This window comes from Carcharodon carcharias, chromosome 9 (genome assembly GCF_017639515.1).
Source record: "Carcharodon carcharias isolate sCarCar2 chromosome 9, sCarCar2.pri, whole genome shotgun sequence".
Taxonomy (NCBI): Eukaryota; Metazoa; Chordata; class Chondrichthyes; order Lamniformes; family Lamnidae; genus Carcharodon; species Carcharodon carcharias.
Window position 1 is genome coordinate 21,265,337 of NC_054475.1, and position 11,043 is coordinate 21,276,379.

At 42.0% G+C, this 11,043-nt stretch overlaps 1 long non-coding RNA gene across 1 annotated transcript; it reads left to right on the forward strand.

The window, feature by feature from the left end:
- The first annotated feature begins 1,242 nt into the window (after window positions 1-1,242).
- On the forward strand, window positions 1,243-9,931 carry LOC121281833. Its single transcript, XR_005943956.1, has 2 exons — window positions 1,243-1,303; window positions 7,243-9,931. It is a non-coding gene; the product is annotated as an uncharacterized LOC121281833 (long non-coding RNA).
- The last annotated feature ends 1,112 nt before the right edge of the window (window positions 9,932-11,043 follow it).

Below are 11,043 nucleotides of genomic sequence, written 5' to 3' on the forward strand. Positions count from 1 at the left end.
TTTGATTCTGTGACTAATCCACTTTCTATTGCTGTTGAACTGTGCTGCATTTGAAATCCCAGATTGTTCTTTTTAGTTCTGGTCACCGTTTCTGCTGTTTCCACATTTTTCTGTGGAAATTGCTGGCATCTGTGTACAGTTTGTTTGCCAGTAGTTGTGAATGTCCATGTGGAGCATGTATCCTAAGATCTAACGTAGAAATTCATCTTTAATTTCTGAGAGAAACGCTAGGACTTTCCCCAACATTTAATTGTAATCTACTGCTCAGTGGCTCTTAGTGTAATGTTTCTACAAAAAGACTCAATCATTGTTGGTAGCTTCCTGTACTCAGTTTCCATGTTGTGATTGGTTTGTGATGTAGTTGCCATGGAGATGGTCATAGGTGGTTGTCAAGTGCAGGGGATGTGATTTGTTATCACTCACATCCACTTGGAAACCAGCATATTCACTGCCTCTGGACATGTAACACGAGATACTTGGGCAGTGCTACACAAATAGATTTGCGGGATTGCTGTGTGATATTGTGAAGTATCAAATCATGTCGTCATCCCATCACTTTACTTTGAACTCCCTGCTCCTCTGATAGAGCCTGTGCAGAGCTTTACCTCACACCGGGGAAGAAAAGTATGACTTGCATTTCCCGCAAGGCGTCGAAACAGTCGCTGACTAAAGTCACCAAGACGCTGCCTAAGAAGCGGAGAAAACCTCCTTCCTGATGGACTCAGCAAAGGGTTCTGTGCAACACACAAACAAGACAGGGAAGAGACTCCAGATTTAATTGGAAAGCTTTCTGATTCCCACCCATTGATTGAGACTGTGCTACTGATGTTTGTGTAGAGCAGTTGGATCCAGTTGCGTATTCTCTCCCCAAACCCCATTTTGGAGAGCACATCCACCATGTAGGTGTGCGATATTCTGTCAAAGGCCTTCTCCTGGTCCAGGCTGATGAGGCAGGCGTCCACACCCCTGTCCTGCACATAGGCAATCATATCTCTGAGTAGCGCGAGACTGTCAGAGATGTTCCTGCCGGGCACAGCGCAGGTCTGGTCAGGGTGGATCACCAGCTCCAGAGCAGACTTGACCTGATTGGCGATGACCTTGGACAGAATCTTATAGTCCACATTCAACAGTGAAATAGGTCGCCAATTTCTAATTTCCTCTCTTTCCCCCTTCCGCTTGTAGATGAAGGTGATGATGCCTTTCCAGATGGATTCTGACATGCTGCCGGCCAGGAGCATACTCTCGTACACTTCTAGCAGGGCTGGGCCGATCCAATCCCACAGAGCCGAATACAACTCAGCTGGTAAGCCATCGTTTTTGAGAATTTTACTCTTCTCGAAGGACTCAAGGACCTTAGTCAGTTCATCAGGAGTTAACAGTTTTTCCAGACTCTCCTGTGTACTGTCATCTAAGACCTCCTGTGTTATCACCAGAACTCAGACTTCTGGCCTGGGGCAAATTGCATGCTCTAGCAAGCTTAACATTTGAACAGATAAATAACTTTTTTGGCGATACTGACAGACAATTCTTCTGCTGTTCCCCTTTCCATTATTTTAAGAGACATGAACTTTGGTCTCTAAATTAAAATGACTATTTCGGAATAAACTTTGATCATAGGTTACAGTGATTAGCTTGCAACAGTCCAAAAATGGTGCCACATTGATGAAAAAAATTCTTTTTTCAAGGTCACAGAAATGTAAATGGACCAATGAGACAGTTAGATATGGTTTTGTAGCAAATTAGCTATAGAATCATAGAAACTTATAGCACAGATGGAGACCCTTCAACCTGCCATGTTCATGCTGGCTCTTTGAAAGAGCATTCATGCCTAGTCCTACACCCTTGTTTTTTGTCTGTAACCCTGCAAGTTCCTCATTCTGCCCATCTGCCTTTTAAAATTGTTTATGGAAACAGCTTCCACCACCTTTTCAGATTGAGCGATATTGTGGGAAAGCAGATAAGTGGGATTGAATTTTTAAAAAGGGCTCGTTGGACCTAATGGCTTTTTCCTGTTGCAAGATGTAAACTGAGATCTTATTGAATCAAAACAGTTCCTTTTTGTTTGAACTATCTGCATTAGCAAATCGTGAACTTAAACCTGATCCAGTTAAAACCTTGTGTATGCTGCCACCTAATGTAATCATCAAGACAGGACTTTTAACAGCATACAAGCAGGCCTGCATTTATGTAGCACCCTCTCATGTCTCTCAGACATGTCTGATAGTGCATCATAGACTCTAGATTTCTTTGCAGTGCAGAGATTGTTCTGAGGTGGGCAGACTTGGCAAGTGCTTTGTACATGGAAAGACCAGGCAAGCAATAATGACTTTTTCTTTGGTTTTGATGGCAAAGGAGGAATGTTGGCACGGATACTAGGGGAATTAGCTGCTCTTTAAATAATATCCTGGGATCGTTAACACATGCCTGATCAGGCGGATAGGGCCTCATTTTAACGGTTCATCCAATAACTTAAATGCAATAAGTCCCGGGGTTGCTAGCCTTGTTGATGAGCACATGTCCTGGAGTGGGACTTGAAATATTCGGATTCAGAGATGAGGGAGTTTCTAACTGAGGATTTTTTTTAAAACTATCGGTTGGGGTGAGGGGGAAGAAAACTTAGTTTTATTTGGTTTGACTCAAAATGAACATTAAATTCCTTCAAGCTGCACTCAATCTACTGAACTCAGCAGCACAAGTGAAGACTTGCTCTGTCATGTTTTCTATCCTTGAAGTTTTTTTTTTGCGTGATCCATGATGTTACCTTACATAAATCCCCAGCCAGAGTTGAGTGCAATGAAACTTTCCCCTCAATTGAACATTCACTTGGGGCTGAATTTTCACCTTGTTTTCGGGGTGAGAATGGAACCGGGCAGGCACGTAACTTTGCATAGCTGGCTGGTATCCCAGTTTGCCAGCACCATCCCACCTCTCAGCCATTTTCCAGGAGGTGGGATTTAAAAAAAAAAACATTTTTTTAAATTAATTTATGGATTGGAGGCATCCCTAGATAGGCCAGCATTTATTGCCCTTTTCAGGGGGCATTTAAGAGTCAACCACATTGCTGTGCGTCTTGAATCATGTAGGCCAGACCAGGTAAGTACAGCAGATTTCCTTCCCTAAAGGACATTAATAAACCAGATGGGTTTTTATGACAATTGGCACTCAGCAGGTCCAACAGCATCTGCGGAGAGGAACACGGTTAACGTTTCGAGTCCGTATGACTCTTCATCAGAACTAAGGAAATATAGAAATGAGGTGAAATATAAGCTGGTTGAGGTAGAGCTGGATAGAGGTCCAGTGATAGGTGGAGGCAAAGAAGAGATTGCTAAAGATGTCATAGACAAAAGGACAAAGGGGCGTTGATGGTGGTGATATTATCTAAGGAATGTGCTAATGGTGACATTAAGGATAGAAAGCAGGACGAGCAAGTGACAGTGGCCCTAGTGGAGGTGGGGTAGGGGTAGGAGTAGGGATCGAAATAGGCTAAAAGATGGAGATAAAACAATGGATGGAAATAAATTTTAAAATAATTATAGAAATAGGTGGGAAAAGAAAAAAATATTTTTTAAATATATAAATTACTAGAAAAAAGGGGGATCGGAAAGGGGGTGGGGATGGAGGAGAGAGTTCATGATCTGAATTTGTTGAACTTAATGTTAAATCCGGAAGGCTGTAAAGTGCCTAGTCGGAAGATGAGGTGCTGTTCCTCCAGTTTGCGTTGGGCTTCACTGGAACATTGCAGCAGGCCAAGGACAGACATGTGGGCATGCGAGCAGGGTGGAGTGTTGAAATGGCAAGTGACAGGGAGGTCTGGGTAATGCTTGCGGACAGACCGAAGGTGTTCTGCAAAGCAGTCATCCAGTCTGCGTTTGGTCTCTCCAACGTAGAGGAGACTGCATTGGGATCAGCGAATGCAGTAGACTAAATTGAGGGAAGTGCAAGTGAAGTGCTACTTCACCTGAAAGGAGGGTTTGGGCCCTTGGATGGTGAAGAGAGGGGAAGTAAAGGGGCAGGTGTTGCACCTTCTACGGTTGCATGGGAAGACAATGGTTTCATGGTCATCTTCAGACTTTTAATTCTGGATTTTTTGATTGAATTCAAGTTTTACCATCTGCCGTGGTGGTCCCCAGACCATTACCCTGGGTCTCTGGAATACTAGTCCAGTGACAATACCACAACGCCACCACCTCCAGAAAATGTGGCAAGTCATTTCAATGTCCATTCACTTTGGCGGGACCAGAAAATGCCACCGGATGGAGGGGCAGAAAAATTCCGGCCCTGATTCACTTAGGGAAGGAAATCTGCCATCCTTACGTGGTCTGGCCTTCCTGTGGCTCCAAACCCACAGCAAAGTGGTCGATTCTTAACTGCCTTCTGAAAGGGCCTAGCAAGCCATTCAGTTCAAAGGGCAGTTAGGGATGGACAACAGATGCTGGTTGTCAGTGATGCCCACATCCCATGAAGGAATTAAAAAGAAGCCTGTGATCCGGGGACTGAGGACTGGTGACAGTTGCAACCTACTGGCTTTCTCCCTTGGCAGCTGACCAGGCAGGAATGGGAATAAGAGTATAATAACAGATCCTGTCCTTATATTAAAATACCTGGAAAAACTTAGCAGGTCTGGCGGCATCTGCGGAGAGGAACACAGTTAACGTTTCGATTCCGTATGACCCTTCAACAGAACTAAGTAAAAATAGGTGAAATATAAGCTGGTTTGGGGCGGGGGTGGGGGGTGGGGTGGGGGGGGGGGGCAGGGTTGGGACAGGTAGTGCTGGATAGAGGGCCAGTGATAGGTGGAGATAACCAAAAGATGTCACAGACAAAAGTACAAAGAGGTGTTGAAGGTGATGATATTATCTAAGGAAAGTGCTAATTAAGGGTAGAAAGCAGGACAAGCAAGGTACAGATAGCCCTAGTTGGGGTGGGGTGGGGTGAAGGAATCGAAATAGGCTAAAAAGCAGAGATAAAACAATGGATGGAAATACATTTAAAAATAATGGAAATAGGTGGGATATTGGGAAAAAAAGGGGGGGGGGTGGATTGGAAAGGGGGTGGGGATGGAGGAAAGAGTTCATGATCTAAAATTGTTGAACTCAATAGTCAGTCCGGAAGGCTGTAAAGTGCCTAGTCGGAAGATGAGGTGCTGTTCCTCCAGTTTGCATTGTGCTTCACTGGAACAATGCAGCAGGTTTTTGGTTATCTCCATCTATCACTGACCCTCTATTCAGCTCTACCTGTCCCCCGTGGGCTCCCCCCCCACTTAAACCAGCTTACATTTCACCTGTTTTCTATTTTTACTTTGTTCTGTTAAAGAATCATACGGACTTGAAGCGTTAACTATGTTCCTCTCCGCAGATGCTGCCAGACCTGCTGAGTTTTTCCAGATATTTTTATTTTTATTTTGGATTTCCAGCATCCGCAGTTTTTTGCTTTTATCCTGTCCTTATATTGCCTGGTTTCCCCTTCACCCCCACAAACATGTTCCCCTGTTCCCCTGTAAATATTAGGCATTAGGGTTAATATGTGCTGTAATTATCTAGCCGATGCAGAATTATAGAACTGGATCATCCCTTGCACACAGTCTAAAAACTATGAAGACTGAGCATTGCCTGAACTCTGTCCAATATGAGGACATTCCCATGCATTAGCCCGGCTAATGGCAAGAACTCAGTGTGCCCGACATCTCTGCAACACAAGGACACATATCCTCCCACATTGGCTGGGACAACTGATAGAGAGATATCTCTCAGATGAAGTATGGTTTTTGAAAGTGAAAGCAGCAGTAAAGTCTGAACTGAGGCAACTTCAGCACAAAATGTTCCCCGATGTCCAAGGTGATAGAGTTTAGGAGCAGGTCAGTTTGACAAATAAGCTTGAAATACAGTGTGCAACTGCTCCACTACTTTCACAGGAGAGCTACGTGTGTTTTGATATGAGGAGGGCTTATGAGAGGCCATGGCAGTTTTGGACAAAGAAATTTGTTTCACCATCACTACACTGAATACACACCACATGTTTCTTCATGTCGTTACTGTGGTGTAATGTAGTTGTGTTTTTCCTTAATTTCTGAGGTGCTGCCTCACCGCTTAGAAAGTTTCACTGCTGACAAATTTACTAATTCCATTGTTCTCTATTTGATAAAAGCTACATGACTTCTTTCTGATTAGAATGGATAATGTAAAAAGAACGTGATTATTCTCCAAGTCATAGAAACTTTGGTTAAAAAAGCATGGCCTAGAAGTTTGATTATGTCTAAAAGTAGGCATGATTTGGGGTGTGTGCTTTACATGCCTGTTCACGTGGAATCGGTGCTGCCAGTTTGGGTGTGTAGACAGCACTACCACCATTCATTGGCTGCATGCCTGTATGGAGGGTGGGAAATCAGGCTTGATGCATATTACTTAAAGGGGAGATGCACTGTGACTTCAGACAGCAGGGAAACTTTTCTTCTTCTTTCCCTCTCCTGCTCTCCCCCACCTCTCCTCTTTGTTGCTCCTTCTTTCTCTCTCGCTCCCTCTCACTCCCTTACTCACAGTCTCTTTCTCTTGTGCTGCACTCCCTTTCTCTCTCTCATGCATGTGCTCCCTCGGTCTCACCCTTTCCCTCGCACATTCCCTCTCTTTCTTGGCGGGCACTCTCTTTCCCTTTCTCAGTGCATGCACTCCCTTTCCCCCTCTTAGTGCACACTCTCTCTCTCTCTTTCTCTCTCCCTCTCTGTCTCGTTGCTCACACATCCTGGGCGGAATCTTTCATTCTGGAGACTGGTGGTGGGAATGGATGTCGGAGTGACTTCCGCTGGAGAGCGGGGCACCTGAATATGCGAGACCGTGGCCTCACCCCTCACTATCTCATTGATCTCCAGTTCCCGAACCCTCTGAGAGATCTGTGCTCTTCCAATTCTAGCATGTTCCGCATCCCAATTTTAATCACTCCTCCATTAATCTCTGGAATTCTCTCCCTAAACCTCTCTGCCTCTCGAACTCTCTTTTTCCCCTTTAAGACCACTCCTTAAAACCTACCTTTTTCTCCAATCTTTTGATCTTCTGTCTTAATATCATCGTAAGTGGCTCAACATTTAACCTTGTTTGATAAAGCTCCTGTGAAGCACCTTTGGATATTTTAGTGTGTTAAAGAAGCTATATAAATGCACATTGTTGTCGTTGTTTAAATGAATAAAGAGAATCATTGGTGAACAGCTCGTAAATCAGTGACTTTTAATTAATAGACTGTTTTTCTCAGCAGACCTCAGGGATGCTATAATTTCCCTCACCTCCTCAGGCTAAAGATTCCTACTCCTGATCACTGTCCAGCGACCACTGTTGGAGAGTAACCATGTGGCAGGTGGAGACAGATCAGATTTGGCTGGGCTCCCATACAATGGAAGGCCAATTGGGTAAATTATAGAGTGCAGCTGTAGCCTGTGAAACAATTCCTTATGCAAGAGTCAACACCTTCAGGATGAGATGGAGAGTTCTTTAAACTTTTGCTTTTTCTTCTTGGCTTTTCCCCTAGTCAATTGAAGATTTATTTGTTTAAACTGAATTTTTGAAATGGGTCAAATTTGTTACACGATTGGTAAATAATGCAGCCATTCCATTCTAAAAATAATCAAGTTAATGATTGTGATTGCACAGTAATTTTGTGTTCAAATATTGTCACTGAGTGTACAATTTTAGTCGGCTAATTTGCATTTCATTTTAATATGATCTAACTAAATATTTCAATTTATTTCTGCATTGGAGGTCACTGCAGCTCATTTGAATGAATGTGTTACATTTGTCCCAACAGCAACTCCATTCTGAATTAGTCCTCCTATCAGAATAGTTCACCGAAAAGTGTGCTGAACTGTATTGTTTTGCTTTTGACCATGAAAACATATTTTTGTTTTTACTGCCTCAGTAGAGTTCTGAGAAGACGATTCAGGCAATAAGAATCTATTTCAAAAATTGCCAGATTTCCATTCCACTAATTAAATGGAAGGAAAGTTAGCCATGTTCCCTCACAAGCTTTTACCTCTCCAATGTAATGAAGCAAGATTCCAGGATCCCACGGTAACCCATAACCCCATCACATCTAATAAACAACATACCCTCTCAAGTTTTTCTCTCGACAATTTGTCAAATCCCCTTTTTAGGAATGGGAGTTAATCCTTATCATCATACGTGTATTGATCAGTTCCAATATCTATTATTTATACAGTGCCTTTATTGTAGTAAAACTGCCTAAGGCATTTCACAGGAGAATTATCAAATAGAATTTGACACCCGAGTCACGAGAGGAGATATTAGGACAAACGACCAAAAGTTTGGTCACAGAGATAGGCTTTAAAGCCCGTCTTAAAGAAGGAAAGAGAGGTAGAGAGGCAGAGAGGGTAGGGAAGAATTCCAGAGACTAGGAGGCAGAAGTTGCAGTTGCCAGTGGTGATTATAGTTGGGGATGTGTAAGAGTGAAAGAGGGCATATACCTTGGAGGGTTGCAGGGCTGAAGGAGGTTACAGATATAGGACATTGACTCTTTGAAAATAAATACTTCCTGACACCTAACCTAATGTTTTTGCCTCCAGATATTTCAAGCATATTCTCTCATCCTATCTTCCCTATCCATCTCAAATAACCCATGCAACTGGACTGAATCCAATTGCTCCATTCTTTTGAAAACTTCTTTATACCCGCATTTCTGCAGCTTGAATAACCCTAACTTCTTAGAATGTATCTGTATAGCTAAGAGCTCTTAAACTAGCTGGCATTTTAATTGCCCTTGTCTGCACCTTCCCCAGAGCTTTAATATTCTTTTCCATAACTGAGGACCAGAACTGGACGTGATACTCCAAGTGCAGGCATACCAAAACTTTAAAACAGATGAAGTATATTATTCTTCAATTTGTACCTTATAGTCTTTGCTATACAGCCTAAAATCACATTTACTTTCCCTCTAGCCAACTTGTGCACCTTTTAATGACTGATCAACTATTACTCACATGATCCATTACCTTTACTGAGTATAATTGCATGGTATAAGCAGGCTTAGAGTTACCAAAATCCAAATGCCCAAATCTGCAGTTGTTCACATTAGAAGATATGTGCCATTCATGACTCTATTCTCCCACCTTGCCCAAATTGACATGCAACTACTAGGCTTCAGATGGTTGAATTTCATCAGTCCAGTCAATAATTTGATGGGAGATATTCAGAATGCTGTAAATTTCATTCTTACCTTTAATTCTTCTTTTGAATATTGTTGTAAGTTTCTAGATTAGAAGTTAAATCAGAGATGGTCATTGCGCTCATTTGTTCGGTGTGACAGGAAGTAGGAAATCATCACTGTGAACAGGCAAGATTTGTAAGAATTTGAGTTTATGAGGGTATTTTGAGGTGGAGGGGGGAGTGGTTTAGGCATTGCAAGCGTTAAATGACCCTAAGACTTCCTCTAAAGTTACTGTGTGCAAGGGGGTTGGTTAGTTCAGTTGGCAAGCAGGCTAGCATGTGGTTCAGAATAATGGTGGGATTCAATTCCTGTTCTGGCTGACTTAGACTTGGGACCTGTCTCCTCACCTGCCCCATGCTTGATGTGGAGTGGTGCCCCTCAAGTTATATAACCAATTGTCCCTCTCTAATACAGAGAGATGCCTATGGTCCCTTGAGGACTATGACGAATTACTTACCTACTGTTCTGCAAAAATACAGTGCTTTGGCCTTTTGCTGACTTCTGCCTGCTGCAGTACAACAAGAACCTTGTTATTGCAAAAACTATTTACTATTGTTAGAAGAAAGAGGAAAAGAACTGACTGAGACTTAGAGCTGTCTCCAGCCTTTTCTCTCATCTCTTTCTATATCTGTGGGAATGCGCAATGTATGTTGCTGAATATAACCAAATGTAATTTCCCTTTACTTTTTATTATTATTAAACTTTGCTAGATTGCATTTAATATTAAGATTGCTAGTCTACTGTTTATTACTTCAGATCTATTTTTCAATTGTCAGAATGAGGGAAAAGTATGCTAAGATCTAAATGTTATTTTCAGTTAGAACTCTTGTTCTCAAGATCCTGGGTTGCATTATCAACCAAGGAAGCATAAAACAAAAAAAACCAAAAATAACAAAACAACAATGTATTTTTTACTGTCTTTAACATAATAAAATGTTCTAAGGTGCTTCACAGCAGCATTACAAAGCAAAGTATGACACTGAACCACATAAGGAGATATTAGCTCGGAGGACCAAAAGCTTAGTCAATGAGGTAGGCATTAAGGAATATCTTAAAGGAGGAAGGAATGGTAGAGAGGCAGAGAGGTCTCAGAAGTATATTCCAGAGCTTGCAACCTAGGCAACTGAAGGCACTGCCACTATTGGTGGAGCAATTAAAATTGGGGATACACAAGAATTAGCTGAATGCAGATTTCTCGTAGAGTTGTGGGGCTGGAGGAGATTACAGAAATAGGCAGTGATATAGTGACAAATTTTGAGGTGCAGGAGCTCTAAGAAAATGTTTTGGCCAAATAATTTCTAAATCTACAATTACATTGTTTCCCTATGTATTAATCATTTGAGTCCCCATACATCAGTAAAACTATATTTTTTTAAGTGAAAAATATTAATGCTGGTAGGCATTTTATTTCGAGCCATGCGGTATCTTGAATCATCAATCTTTAGAATAGCTGGAATTTCATTATGCAACTGTTTAGTTATTTAATTCAAGCCTATTAAAAACATGAATTACAGAAAACTTTACTTACTTCTGACTGGGGGATGGTATATAGAGGGATCACTGCTTTTCTTGATTTATATTAATAACCTAGACTTGAGTGTAGGGGGCACATTTTCAAAATTTGAAGATGATGCAAGGCTTGGAAGTATTGTGAACTGTGGGGAAGATAGTGATGGACTTCAAGAGGGTATAGACAGGTTGGTGGAATGGGCAGACATGTGGCAGATAAAATTTAATGTAGAGAAGTCTGAAGTGATACATTTTAGTCACAAGAATGAGAAGAGGTGACATAAAACAAAGGGTACAATTCTGAAAGAAATGCAGGAGCAGAGGGATCTG